Source organism: Panthera tigris, chromosome B4 (assembly GCF_018350195.1).
Source record: "Panthera tigris isolate Pti1 chromosome B4, P.tigris_Pti1_mat1.1, whole genome shotgun sequence".
In the NCBI taxonomy this organism is placed as follows: Eukaryota; Metazoa; Chordata; class Mammalia; order Carnivora; family Felidae; genus Panthera; species Panthera tigris.
This window is the reverse complement of record NC_056666.1, coordinates 43286182-43301376: the sequence shown is the minus strand read 5'-3', so window position 1 is coordinate 43301376 and position 15195 is coordinate 43286182. Positions and strand designations below refer to the sequence as shown.

The window sequence follows — 15195 nt, the reverse complement described above, 5'->3', positions numbered from 1 at the left end:
GAAGTAGTATATATACACAATGGAATATTACTTGGCAATCAAAAAGAATGAAATCTTAACATTTGCAACAACGTGGATGAAATTAGGATTGACGATGCTAAGTGAAGTAAGTTAGGCAGAGAAAAACAAATATCATATTATTTCACTCACATGTGGAATTTAAGAAACAAAACAGATGAACATAGGAGAAGGGAAGGAAAAATAAGATAAAAACAGAGAAGGAGACAAACCATAAGAGACTCTTAAATACAGAGAACAAGCTAAGGGTTGCTGGAGGTGTTGGGGGGGGATGGGCTAAGTGAGTGATGGGCATGAAGGAGGGCACTTGTTGGGATGAGCACTGGGTGTTCTGTGTAAGTGATAAATCACCAAATTCTATCCCCGAAATCATTATTACACTATATGTTAACTAACTTGGATTTAAATAAATAAATAAATATTTAGGAAAAAATGTAATCCTTTCCCTTTTTATTGTGATCACGAAACTGAAGGAAACCACAATACGTACCCCAAAATATTAATTAACTTAATTGAATTACTACTGTCAGGGACCTCACAAAACAATGAGAACATAAGCAAGAAGTCACTGTGACTTCTCCTTGCATGCTGCAACACTGTTATTGGGAAATAAGAAAACTGGGTAAGTAACAGAAACAGTGTAATGAGGTTTCTGTTGGGGAAGTAACAGCTTTGGGAACACAAGCATGTCGAGAAACTCAGAAAGTATCTCCACGAAAGGCCATGATTAAATGAAGACTAAGGATGAGTTGACAAAACTCCTTTGTGGTTGCAGCTCTCTACACATAAACCACACCCCCAGTTGATCCACTCCTTCAGTCTCTCTCCATCGTCTACGCCAGAATTCAGGTCTATGGAACCCCAGCTGCTGACGCGACTATAATCCCAATTACTCCTAGACGGCTGCGCCCTGAATGCTTCTCAAGTTGCTAAAAAAGCAATGCAGCAGTCCCCCTGTATCCACAGGGAACACGTTCTAAGATCCCCAGTGGATGCCTGCAACTGCAGATAGTACTGGGCGCACACACACACACACACACACCCCTACGACAGAGGTTAACTTATAAACTATGCACAGCAAGAGATAAGCAATAACAATAAGAAAAGAGAACAACTGGAACAACACGCTGTAATAAAAGTTACGCTGCTGCGGTCTCTCTTTCAATTGATCTGCTTTTCTTATACTCACCCTTCCTCGTGCGATGGTTGAGACGATAAAATGCCTATGTGATGAGATGAACTGAGGTGAATGATGTAGGCAGGCAGGGAGATGTAGTGTTAGGCTACTGCTGACCTTCCGATGTTATGTCAGGACAATCGTCTACTTCCAGACCACAGTTTACCAAGGGTCTCTGAAACCACAGAATAAAGAGACCGTGTGTAAGTGGGCAACTCCTGCTATCATTTCCAGTGGACGTGAACACCACGGAGCTCTGGCTTGACTACTGCACATTCTGGAACGCTTCCACCAGTCCGGAGGTATCTAGTGGCCGGAAATGTATTTAGGGTACGATTTCTTTTATTTATTTATTTTTTGGTAACAAGGTCGGGGAGATGGGGCACAGGCATTTTAGAGATGGAAAGGAAACAGTGACATAACTCTATCATGTGGCCTTAGCTACTGTTAGGAGTTTGGGTTGCACACTGAGAGCAGAGGAGGAATTATAGAAAGATTTTATGCAAGAACGTGACCTGATCCTATCCGTATTAAAATGATCTCTCTGGTCACAATGTGAAGAATGAATCAGAATGTATTTAAATTAGGGAACTGGGTAAGTCCCAAATTACCTAGACTTTTTCTGTTATAAACCGTGTACTTTTGCAAGCTTGTTCTTATAAGGACATGTTTCACACATGCACTTTGAATGATTAATTGAACTAATCATGATTTCCACAGAAGTATCAGCAATTGACTTAAACAGCTCACTGACTTCCTGCTGGGAGGAGCAGAAGACGGACGATGAACTTAACGTCACTTTGAATTCCCCACGCTGGTAGCAGAACTATTGCTGGTATTTTATTTTTATTTCCATAGAGCTATAATGGAAGAACAACACATTTTAACATTTACTATGAGCTTCACATGCTGGCAAAGACTTTCATGTTATCTCATTTGAACCTTGTCCCTAGGCAGTGAAACTGCTCTTCTTATACTTACTGTTCATATGAAAACATTCTGCTCAAGGGGCTTGGTCATGGATCAAGGTCACAGCCGGTTGAGAAATGGAATCCATGCTTTAGATATATGCCTCGGAACCTAGTTTGTGAAAGAACACCAGGTTAGGGCCACGCTTTGACTCAAATTTCATCTGTGAGTCAGTCACACACAGTTTATCAACGTAAAGTCTTGGGGTTTTTTGCTTTGTTCTGTTTTTTACTCTCCAGACATCTGGAGAAATTTACCCGTCTTCGTCAAAAAGTTCACAGGAAGAGTCTTATAATAATGAAGGCATGTCCACAGACCAGTCTCGAACATGTGCTATATTTGAGACACATTGCTAGTCTCTGAGGATACAGACGTGAACTAGATGGGAGTTCGTGCCTCTTGGAAACCCTGAGCTATAACAGATTGGATGGCAAAAAGCATCATATTCAGGGTGAAATAAAGTTACTACTCACTGGAAAAAAAGATTTAATCCCTGAATGAAATGTATTTGTATGCAGCTAATAACATAGCCTTAAAGGATATATAATAAAAATTTCATGGAATTACAAGAAGAAATTGACAGATACACCAACAAAGGAGGAGAAATGGAATAAGGGAAAATTGCAGTGTCAATTCCTATTTGTTCTTTTGGGGATCCGTCAGTCCCGTGTAGCTAACACTATAAGGATTTTTAACATTTTGTTTTTTAAAACTCAATAGTATAGAAACAGCCTTGACATTGGGTGCTGAATGCATAAAGCGTTCAAGAAATTAACTCTTTGTGATTTAATCTGGGATAAAAACAGAATTTTAAAGCCAAGAAAAGGTAAAATAAAGAGTGCTATTGGTTTATAGGTATATTTATTTAGCACCCTGTAATTTAAGACATAAACACCAAGAATTAAAGTGCAAAAAGCACTTTTCAGTGTTTCTAAGTTTTTAACATACAGAGGACAAAGTAAAGAGTTTCAGCACTTTTCAAATTTTCCTATATAACTGTAATGGACAATGAGAGAATTTTGAATGTGTTAACACTTTTTAAAGGCCAGTCGCAGGCCAGTTTGTAATTTTTCTCATTGGTTATCAAAATAATTTAATAAATGGAAGAGCGCAAAAAGAATTTATATATCTTATCCCATTGTGCAATACGTGTTCCATGAGGTTAAATTTTTCCCATAAATACAATGTCCATGTGTGAGCCATACATAATCCCAGTAGAAAGAAAAGAAAGCTCAAAATATACCAGACGCTATATTCAGTGTTGTCTGTACATTTCCAAGTGTGATGGGATGATTCTCTGCTAAGGCCTATCTGAAGGTCAGAAGGGCTTTTTATCTTTACAGGAAATTCTATTCTAAAAGGAAATTCTACTTACAGGAAGTAAGTACATGTGTTATCTTTCTGTCACATTGCTCTTGGGCCTCTCTTCTCTACAGCCTTCTCTCTTTGTGGGTGGTAGCATGGTAATAAGGAGAAGCACGGACTTTGAGGTTTGACTTCCCAATTTCGAGCTTAACTCATTCAATGTCTCTGATTCCAGCTTACTTTTGTGAAACTGACCAAAAATCCCAGCTCAGGGAAGTCCCAGTTTATGCCTGTTGTGCTACAGAACCCTCTGGTCATTTTCACTTCTTAAATGAAGATGATTAAGATGATATTTAGATGACAAACTATATGATCACCATACTTCTTCATACAGTGGGAGCGACAGAGCTAGTCTTGTAGGCTAATTATGCAGATTACATGAAAGAGTTGATCTAAAATACCTCACAGGGTTCCAGGAAGAGAATACAATAAATGTTAGGTACTAATATGCACCCAGGCTCCCAAGTCTGCTGGAATAGGGTTCTTCCTTATCCTTCAGCTTTAATCCTATGCAGTCTACCCCTCTCAGAGGGCGAAGTATTCAACAAACAGAATGATCCAAAAACATTTTTTACCAGTTCTTCCAGGGTTTCAAACTGAACCATGGCAGCTTGAGTCACAGAAGGTCTAAGTGGCTCCCTGCAGGTTCCCACTAACCTAGGGCCTCCCCCCCCACCAGTGCCAGCCAGCTCCAGTGACCAGGATCCGGGCAGGGTCCCGGAAACCCAGGCGTCATTTCATCCAGGCACCTGCTGTCTCCAATGGCCCCAAAGCCACTCCTGTGACTCCCCTGCAGGCTCCCAGGAATCATGAAACCAGCTCATCCAGCACCTGCCTGATCCAGAGGTCCCAGACACCATCCACGGCTCCAGGCAGCTGCCAAGGCAAGGTTCCCTGCAGGCTCCCAAGAATCTAGGCCTTCACTGCATCCAGGAATCTGGCAGCCCCAGCAGCCCCATGTGGCTCCAGCAGCCCCACGTGGAATCCTTGACTCAGGCAGGGAAGCACCCGTGGCCCTAGGCAGCTCCCATGGCACCAGGTTCTATGACGCTCCCATGAGAACAGACCCTGGTTCACTCTGGAACCTTCCAGTTCCAGTGACCCCAGGCAGGCTACACGCTCTAGGCAGCTTCACTGGCCCGGCCTCACAGAGGGCCCCTGGGAAATGAGGCTCCTGGCCCACCTTTATGCCAGCTAGCTCCAGTAGCCCCTAGTGGCTCAGTGGCCACAGGGAGCCCCCATAACTCCAGGTATCTTTTACTGTTCTCATGAGTTCGGGCCCCTGATCCACTCCATCACCTATCAGGCCCCTATGGCCCCAGGTAGCTCCAGCTGGCTCCCATGGCTCTGGGTGACTCCTATGAACTCAGGCTCCCAATCAATACCCACAAACCCTAGCTCCATGGGAGCAACACCTATGAACCCAAGGTCCCACTAGGGCTCAACATCAGGGTGAATACAGCTGGTCCAGACATACAACCATTTTCAGCATCAGGTCACCCAAGGACTCCAATAGCAAGCCCACCCCTGGATAACACTAGACTGCCCACCTGAATCTCTGGACAAGCTGAGTAGTGAAAGGCTGGCCTTCCAATACTAGTTTGTGAAGACTGGAGAGGTGCCTATATCCTCAAATGTACAGACACCAATACAAGGCCACAGTAATCATGAATAAGCAAGGAAACATGACACCATGGACCCTAAAGAAATGGAGATCTATGGACTGTCTGATGAAGAATTCAGAAGAATCCTCCTAAAGAAATCCAGTGAACTCTAAGAAAACACAGATAGACAACTAAAGAAAATTCAAAAAACAATGCATAGACAAAACGAGATGTTCAACAAAGGAACAGAAAACATTATAATAAGTCAAGCAGAAATTCTAGAGTCCAAGACTGCAATGCCTGCGCTAAAGAACTCAAAGAGAGCTTCAACAGGAGACTGCAACAAGCAGGAGTAGTGAACTACAATACAGGTCTATTAAAATCATATGGCCAGAGAAGCAAAATGAAAAATAATGAAAAAAAGAGTGAAGAAAGCCTATATGAATTATAGGATATCATGCAAAGAAATAATCTGTGCATTGCTGGACCCTCCAAAGGAGAAGAGTGGGCAAAAGGAACAGAAAGTTTGTTTATTTTTTTTTAATTTTTATTTTTTTAATTTTTTTTAATGTTTATTTATTTTTGAGACAGAGAGAGAGAGCATGAACAGGGGAGGGGCAGAGAAAGAGGGAGGCACAGAATCTGAAACAGGCTCCAGGCTCTGAGCTATCAGCACAGAGCCTGATGCGGGGCTCGAACTCACGGACCGTGAGATCATGACCTGAGCCAAAGTCGGACACTTAACCGACTGAGCCACCCAGGCACCCCAGAAAGTTTGTTTAAAGAAAGAACATCTGAGAACTTCCCAAATATGGGGAGGAACTTAGATATCCAAGTTCACGAAGCAATTAAGTCACCCCACACTTTCAACCTAAAACAATCTTCTCCAAACCACAAAATAACAAAACGGTATAAAATCACAAAGAGAGAATCTTTAAAGGAGCAAGAGAAAATGAGTTTTTCACAAATAAAGTAACCCCCATAACGTTATTAGATTTCTCATCAAACGCCTTGCGAGCCAAGAGAGACTGCGATGACATATTTAAAGAGCAAAAGAAAAAACCTGCAAACCAAAATTACTTTACAGGGCAAATTTGTCTTTCAGGAATAAAGGAGAGATAAAGACTTTCCCAAACCATCATAAACTGGTGGTGTTCACCACCACTGGACCTACCTCACAAGAAATGCTGAAAAAAGAGTTCCTCAGGATGAAACAAAAGGATGCTAATTAGTAACAAGAAAACATGAAATTGTAAAACATCCTGGTAAAGACATATACAGTAAATATATATAGTCAAGTTCAGAATATTCAAATACTGTACTATGGTGCTATGTAACCATGGCTTTAGCATAAAGGCTTAATGGGCAAAACTGTTAAGAAATAACTATAGTTACGAGACTGTTTTCATGGACCCACATCATAAAAAGAAATAAATTAGGACACTGAGAACACAAATCATTGAGGGGTAAGTAAAAGGGTAAAGTTTTTGTGAGCGAGCCAAGTTTTCAGCATAAAATGCTCTGTTTTATATGCAACACATGTTATGTAACCTTCATGGTAACCACAGACCCAAACCCATGGTAAATTCATCAAGCATAAACAGACCAAATCCACTGCATACCCCTAGAGAAAATCAATCACCTACAAAGAAAGCCAACAAAAGACAAAGAAAGGAACACAGAACTCCAAAAACAGTCAGAAAACAACAGGACGGTGTTAGCAAGCCCTTACTTATCAGTAATTACTTTAATTCTCCAATCAAAAGGCACAGAGTCGCTAAAAAGGATTTAAAAACAAGTTGCAACTGGTCATTTCTTATCCAATCACCAAATATTTGTAGAATGTTTACTGTTGTGGCTTGAGAAAGGAAAGTTTTGCATACTCTGAGGGGGGCGGGGAGAGAAGGGGAGCAAGCACCTTTGACCTCTGCAAGAGAGGGCTGGACAGATTTTCCAGAATGAGCCAGGCAAGGTGGGTGGTGTCTAGTCAAGAGAAGGATATCTCAAAAGGTCATGATTAGATCGTACCCTGAAAACCATGGCAAAGCCAAGAGCAATACGTTAGGAAAACAGTGGCACAGATAAGCTGCCTGATAAAGGAACTTTTTTTTTTTTAACACACCCCTGCTCTGCCACCAGGGGCTTGAGGACACCCAGACCCACTTTATTTTTATTATTATTTTTTTAATGTTTATTTATTTTTGAGACAGAGAGACACAGAGCATGAACGGGGGAGGGTCAGAGAGAGAGGGAGACACAGAATCTGAAGCAGGCTCCAGGCTCTGAGCTGTCAGCACAGAGCCCCATGCGGGACTTGAACTCAGGGACCGTGAGATCATGACCTGAGCCGAAGTCGGACGCTTAACCGACTGAGCCACCCAGGCGCCCCAAGACCCACTTTAAAAACAAGTCTCCCCCCAAAAGTTAGGGTATTTGTGTTCGTGGAAAAGGAGACAGGGACCAGTTCCAAGTGGATCTCTACCTTCCACTTAAAATACCAACGCTTCTTGAGCAGCTTTCACAGATTTTCCACCCAGGAAGGCCAAGGAGTTGGGGACAAGTGGGGGGAGGACGATATTGAGAAATAAGAAGGGCAGGGACCCTGAACTGGAACACTAAACACTTGTTTCCCCCTGCAGCCTTTCCAAAAGTCCTGAAGCCTCAGCCCATGGGGTCTGTCCCAGGGACTCCGTTACTCGCCCCCCCCCCCCACCCCGCCCCTAAGTTCTGCAAACTCTGATGAACAGAATAGGTCAGGGGCTCAGGACGTCTGGGGTGGGGGTCTTAGGTCGTATTTTTTCAAGTGGCCTGGCCAAGGCATGTTCACCAGGCTAAGAAGGCCCTCCGAGGTCACACCCTGGGAGAAACCCGGGTAGCCTTTTCTTCTTCCGCCTTTTTTGGCTCCCGATGCTGGTTCCTCCTTCACTCTCTGGGAACTCCGGAGAAAGAGGAAAAGTGGGGACGGAGGAGTCTTAGGGCTGCCCACCTCGGCAGGCCTTGCCTTGGCGTCTGCAGAAGCCCTGTGCTCCGCGCCCCAGCTTCTAGGCCGCACAGGCCTGTCCAGGGCCGTGCCAGGTGGCGCCGGCAGCCGCCCAAACCACGAACGGGGCCTGACTGCCACTTGGTCGGGTTCTTACTCTCAGTTTCACTTCTTTGTGTTTCTATTCGCTGCGACGAGTTTTGAAATAGACAAAGAGGAAGAACGGAGCCGCGCAAGCCTGTAAACAGGAAGCCAAAGCGGTTCACTGGCTCCTTGCCACATCCAGCTGGGCCGCTCGACCTGCTGTTTGGGGTCCTGGTGGACAACTGTGGGGACGCCTTTACCCTTGTCCTGAGTGGGGACGGAGCTCCTCCCAAGGCCCCTGCCATGCCCTGCTGGGCCACTCACTGCAGGGGAAAAGTCTGCTCCGGACTCTACATCGTGGGCGTGGCCTGGCCTAGCAAAGATGGCGACAGGGCTCTGCCTCTTTGGGTTAAGTCTGTCTCCATCACCCTCTCTTGGATTTTCTTGGGGGGGGGGGATTAGATTTCAAAGCCGACGATGGTCCACAGTGAGATTTGTCCAGTTGGAGCAGCAATGACACGTGTTTCTATTAAAACAAGACAGTAACTGAGGAAATCGGTCTTAGTTTCAACACTTTTCCCCTCCGTGGACTGTTTTAATTTCTGATACATTTTAGAAGTTTCAGCAGGTGATGATAATAACAAAGCACTTGACTGTGAAAGGCAGCAGTTTCTTAAGAAACTAAATATGCTTATCTTAGGATCCAGACCTCGGCATTTCACAAATGAGTTTCATTCTCTGGGCATTTCACAAATGAGTTGAAAATGGAGTTGAAAACCGATGTCCACGAAATACCTGCCCAAGCTTGTTTGTAGCAGCTTGTTTGTCTGTCTGTCCCACAGCCACCATGTCTGTCAGTAGATGGATGGATAAGCAGTGTGGAACATCCAAACAATGGCATATTATCTAGGGACTTAAATAAGGAGTGGGGGGGGGGGGGGGCAGTCCTTAGGTCAAGAAAAGACCTAAAAGAAACTGTAATGCATGTTGCTAAGTGAAAGAAGACGATCTGACAAGGCTACATACTATAAAACCCCAACAATTTGGCATCCTGGAAAAGGCAGAACTATGGAGACAGTGAAAAGATCTGTGATTCACAAGGCTGAGGGGTAAGAGAAGGGAGGGATAAAGAGGCAGAACCCACGGGATTTTCAGGGCAGTGAAACTATTCTGATACTGTAATGCTGGACATGTTCTTATAGATTTGTCAAAACACAGAGAATATATAAATAGAGACAGCCTTAATGGAAAGTATGGATTTTTTTGGCAACAAATGCACCACGCTAATGCAAGATGTCAGTAAGAGGGGAAAATGGGAAGGGAGGGGAAAGTTGGCATATGGGAACTTATTTTCATCTGTTACTATGTGGACGTAGGTTGGTAAGTGGACATACCCTGACCTCTAAAACTCCGACCTTCTCCTATGACCGGCTCCCTGGAGATATCACCCCATTGTTGAAAGGTAAACTGAAACATATTTAAAATGCTGAGGGTTTATTTGAACGAAAATGGATTCGAGTCAGCAGCATCCAGTCTAGCAGACGGAAGGAAGCTTTGAAGAGTTTTACAAAATGAAAGACTCTACAAGATAAAAGAAGGGAGTAGCATCAAGGAAGTTGTATTAGGAAAAAAAGTTAGGTCGATCTTCACAAAGTTACCTTCCTTTAGGGGATCGCAGGGGTCTATCAGGCAAATAACCTCGCTAGCACTGATCAGGCGATTTCTGATTGCCTGGCTTAATATGCCATTTCTGGGAAATCTGAAATTATAATTAAGTCTTTTCGGTAATGTGGAGCTTAACACAAGTGACTCCATTTGGGACCTGTTGTTTTGTTCTTAACACCACGAATGCCATTCCATAAACCTCTAATTCTTTCCACATACTCTTGAAGTAAATTTCCCTTTATGCGCGTCCCAGATAGCCCAGAGGCAGGGGGGGAGTACCCATAACTGCCAACCATACCTCCTCCCTTAACTCACTTTCCTTATAGACTCCTCACCCAGTGAGAAAGTTGCTTCCCACGTCTGTCTCCATCACCTTCAAAACCATTCAGTTGCTCTTTCCCTCTTTCCCCATTGCCAGGCACAGAAAGAAGTGTAGTTTTAAAGAGAAAAAACTTCTTGGGCTTTAAAGAAGTCTGAAACTGACTCTGAAATCTTTGTTAGGTAAGTAATCTGCATCCCTCCTTGTACCTGAGTTTTGCATAGCTGTATACCGAAGTAAGAAAGTTAAAGCTACCTGCCAAGTGCCTAAATCCACATTATTTAGTTTGATGCACCAATAACTGTGTTGTTGACTGTGCAGATGAGGGCTACACCCTGTGATAAAGTTTAGTGCTTCCTGTGCAAAACTGCAAAGAAGCCTTTGCAGATTAAAAATCCGATATGCACAATAATGACTTTCCTCCCTACTTCACAAATTACTTAAAAGATAACAATAACACCCTTTTCCATGACTTTTTTTGAATGATCAAAGGACGTTATATATACTTTTATGGATAATTTGTGTGTGTGTGTGTGTGTGTGTGTGTGTGTGTGTGTGTTTATTTTTGTAGAGACTGTAACTTAGCATAGGCAACATATATTAGGCCAACAGAGGAGTGAACCTACCACCAGCCAGAAACTTTCTTTTTATTTTTTTTTTTATTTTTTTTTTAACGTTTATTCATTTTTGAGAGACAGATCATGAGCGGGGAAGGGGCAGAGAGAGAGGGAGACACAGAATTTGAAGCAGGCTCCGGGCTCCGAGCCGGCAGCACAGAGCCCGATGCGGGGCTCGAACCCACAAACTGTGAGATCATGACCTGAGCTGAAGTCGGACGTTCAACCAACCGAGCCACCCAGGCACCCCCCAGAAACTTTCTTAAACCCATTACACATGTGGTCTCAGTCTCCACAAAGCACCCTTATCTCCCGATTGTACTGGTTGTACTAAGAAATCTCCTCATCGTACTAAGAAATAGGTCTGAAAAGATTACTATATCTTGTCCAAGGCAACAAAATAAGTAAACAGGAAAGGGAGGGCGTGAATCCTCACAATTTGATTCTAGGGTTTATACAAACTGACAGTTGAAAGACCTAGTATGTTGTAACTACTAAGTGAAACCTAAGTCAGGCACAATTCTGTGGGTCTGAACCACAACTAGGCTCAATCCTTTACACTCTACTAAGGTACATTCAAGCTAAAAGTATGAATGAATGATCCCTATGACAACAAAATGACTAGAATAAAGTACCAAATAAGTGAGTACCATTTTCACCTATTAAGCTGGCAAATATTAGAGAAATGAAAGGAAAGTTCTTGGGGATGTTAAGAATGAGAAGTGGCACTGTTATGCTTAATCAGCATGGAATTTAATTGACACAACCTTTGTAGAAAACAATTGGCAAGAGATCGAGGATCTTAAAATTTTTGAGACCTTAAAGACCCGAAGATAAACAGTGTGGACAAAAATCCATCTCTCCTCATTTGTATGACAGTGTACATTTTGTTTATGGGAAGCTTGTCTCCTTAATTTCTCAGATCTGTATACCTAGAGAAACTGTACTTAAAGAACTATGTCCATGGGGCGCCTGGGTGGCTCAGTCGGTTAAGCGCCGACTTCAGCTCAGGTCACGATCTCGCGGTCTGTGAGTTTGAGCCCCGCATCGGGCTCTGGGCTGATGGCTCAGAGCCTGGAGCCTGCTTCCGGTTCTGTGTCTCCCTCTCTCTCTGCCCCTCCCCCATTCATGCTCTGTCTCTCTCTGTCTCAAAAATAAATAAACGTTAAAAAAAAAAAAGAAAAAAAAAAAAGAACTATGTCCAAAGAAACATCCACCTAAGAACCTGATTTATCTGATAAGATTCCACACTAGGAGCTGATATTTTAGTGGGATTAGATGTTTGGGGCTCTTGGGAGGGTGAATGTATTTTGCACGTAGGAGCATGGGCTGGACCTGGTAACTAACTTCTAATGCACAGAATACAACAAAATGATGGAATGTCACTTTTGACATTAGGCTACAAAAAACTGAATTCTGTGTGCCATAAACTTTCTTCCTCTTTATTGCTAGGACCCTATGGAGAGATCCACATGTCAAACAACTGATATCTACAGCCAAAAGGCATTGAAGATCGGAAGCCAGCTAGCAGCCATGTGAATGAGGTTGGAAACAGAACGTCCTCCAGTTGAACCTTGACATGCCTGTCGCCCTGTCCAACATCTTGGGAAACTCTCAGGCAGAGCATCTCACTGAGGGACACTCAGGTTCTTGATCTAGAAAGACTGCAATATAATAAATGTTTGTTGTTTTAAGAGGCTAAATTTTGGAGGTGATTTGTTAAACAACAAGGAAACCAAAAAACCCATCAAAGAGGAGTCAAGAAATAGAAAATGTGAAGTGGGTTAGGAGAGGATTAAATGTAGGTTATGGACTGCCAAAGTTTCCAAATTCGAATAGTATTATTATTAATACTTAAAATACTTTTCTCATAAATGAGACATTAAGTGTTAAAGAAATCACTTGGGTATGTCCACTATATCTCAATGAAATAACTAGTTGGAATAAAATAAAAGAATTCACTCAGGGTTCTGGAGGTGAAGACCATTTGAATACCATCAGAAAATGGTGGGGGGTGGTTGAAAAGTTTGGAAAATGAGCTGATTTTAAGAGCTCTCCATAGGTATTTAGAGACAAACAATGGATTTTTTTCCCTATCAGTTGTTTCAAAATGGTATCATATTTATTTATATGTTTTTTCCTTCTCTATTCCACACAAATTCTGCTTGCATTGTTCTTAATGTGTGTCTATATGATTTCCCTCTTTACTAAAATCTTTTGATGGTTTCATACCATCCCTGGTATAAAATTGGAAATTTCCAGATCGTCTATATTATTATACCCATCCCTTCCAAAACTATCTTTGAACAAATCTTTTCAAGCCAAGCTACCCCATACAACATGAACAATGTCCAGAAAGAAGTTCCAGGGGATCCATGCATAGACACCCTCTTCACCTGTTTTATTGCTGTCCCCACTAAAATTAGCATAGAAAAGCAGGTGAACACTTTGTATGAGAATCCATGTTTCGGGAGAAATTAGGTAATTGCATAGAAATACTTTTTCATACTTGAAGAAATTATGGACAACTCAGACTGGAAATAGAACTCCTCTAACAGGTAAAATGGAAAGGGTAAAGACATAACAGAGAGACGAAACATGAGCTGGAGGCAGTCAGCACAGAAAAGGGAGGTGAAAAATACCTCTGATATTTTTATCAGAAAGATAAGAATGCCTTCTGATATCTCATAAAGGGAAACTACGTTAGAGATATCATGATGTCAAAGTGACTCTGTGAACCAAGTCAAAGCAATGAGAAAATGGTTGTTAAGAAAGAGTAAGCAGTTCTGACATGCATAGAATCGGTGTTCCTGAAGACCAGCCTACAATGGAAAACGGCTAAGCATTAATAGAAGAAAACTTCATTGAAATAAGAAGACAACTAAATCCGAGCATTGAATAAATAAATAAAGCAGTCTGGGTAAAGTTTCTTATTTTTCGGTACAAAGAAAAATCTGTTGTTTATAATGCAGAATGTGAACCCCACCCTAGACTTTGCCGCAGGCCCATCAATGGCGGGAAATAGAAGAATAATGTCTACACTGTCTGAGAAAAACAGCGAAAGAGGCAAGTGCTTATATCCATTGAGTTGTCATGCAAATTAAAACCAAAACTTAACATTAAGAACTTATTGAATATGATAAATATAACATATATCGTTCTAAAAATAAACAACTTGATGAATAAGCCCAGCCAACTAACGGATGATTAAAACTAAGGATCTCAGAAAGGATAAAGACGTCGTATGAAATGACTGGAAATGCAAATTGTTCACTGGGGTTAATGACTGTATTTAATATGAAGTTTCAAGTAGGTGCTGTATAACGAATATCAACACTATGTATGATGAAGTAAGAACTAAGGCTGAGCTACAATTGAAATTATCGTGACCTAAATATATATAGATGATAGATAGATAGATAGATAATATATATTGTAAATGTGGCTAAATTCTTCTTCTGGCAAAGGTAGAAATTCGTGGGATAGACGTTTGGTCAGCCAACAAATATGAAATTAAGAAAATCAATTTAAATCATAAAAGTTACAGAGCAACATCATAGCAGCGTAAGACATTCCTCATTTGCCCTCTCTCAACATCTAAAATTGGGCATCTATCCAGGAACGAAAGTGCTTCCGTGGGGGCCTGTGTTACCTAGCACCACATGCCAAGGGATTTAGGAGAAGCCTTACTCACCTGTGAACAGGATAATAGGCAGATAGACCCCAGTGGAACCAGCAGGATCCTGTGAACCAGATCCAATCCCTTTTGGTCGTGGTGCCTGGAAAACACAGACTTGGGCAGATATTTACAGACAAGAGTGCCTTCGTGAAAGTTCAGGTTTATGGAGGAAAAGTTCCAGCGCGAAAAAACAAAAAACAACCCAGAAGAGTTTGGATGCCTTGGAGTGGGTGGGAGGAACTTTGCAAGCATTATTCCTCCCAGAAGGTGGCACACTTTAGAGAAAAAAAAGAAAGCTGGTATTCCTCCCATGAGAAAAAAAGGAAGACCAAGTGAGCGCCTGGCTTACCCAATTTATGCAGGACACTGCTAGAGAAGGCCTTCTCTCCCACACAACCCAGAGCATAAACGTACGAATTCTGTGAGTCCGAGAAGGGAGATTGGGAGAGAGGGAGATGAGAATATCAGAGACACTGATCTTAAAGTGACACTGATCTTGCCAATTGCCTTCGAGGCTCCAGCAGGACATCTGGCCAAGAGCTGGGAAAACCTCACCTGGGCACTCCCCGAGCTGGCCCTAAGTACCAAACTCACACTTCATCCCACTCCGTGACTGGCATTGTGTGTGCACTTCCCAGGGTGGAAGCAAGAGGCAGCTAAATAGACAAAGAGAGGATGTGCAGAAAACAAGCCAGAGTTTGACGCAAGGGAGGAAACA

At 42.4% G+C, this 15195-nt stretch overlaps 2 long non-coding RNA genes across 6 annotated transcripts in view; one reads left to right on the top strand and one right to left on the bottom strand.

Annotated features, from left to right (window-relative positions):
• LOC102956400 overlaps positions 1-15195 on the bottom strand; it is a 19077-nt gene extending 3882 nt beyond the window's left edge. The window contains exons 1-4 of one of the 5 annotated variants that reach the window (XR_006219783.1): positions 15033-15195; positions 14493-14896; positions 1807-2275; positions 1208-1370 (exon numbers count right to left, since the gene is read on the bottom strand). This is a non-coding gene — a long non-coding RNA (uncharacterized LOC102956400). Of the gene's footprint in view, positions 1-1207; positions 1371-1806; positions 2276-14492 lie in introns of all 5 variants that reach the window. The other 4 variants (XR_006219781.1, XR_006219780.1, XR_006219782.1 and 1 more) reach the window with 4 other exon arrangements.
• On the top strand, positions 8458-12775 carry LOC122240295. The gene is made up of 2 exons (XR_006219785.1): positions 8458-10363; positions 12251-12775. It is a non-coding gene; the product is annotated as an uncharacterized LOC122240295 (long non-coding RNA).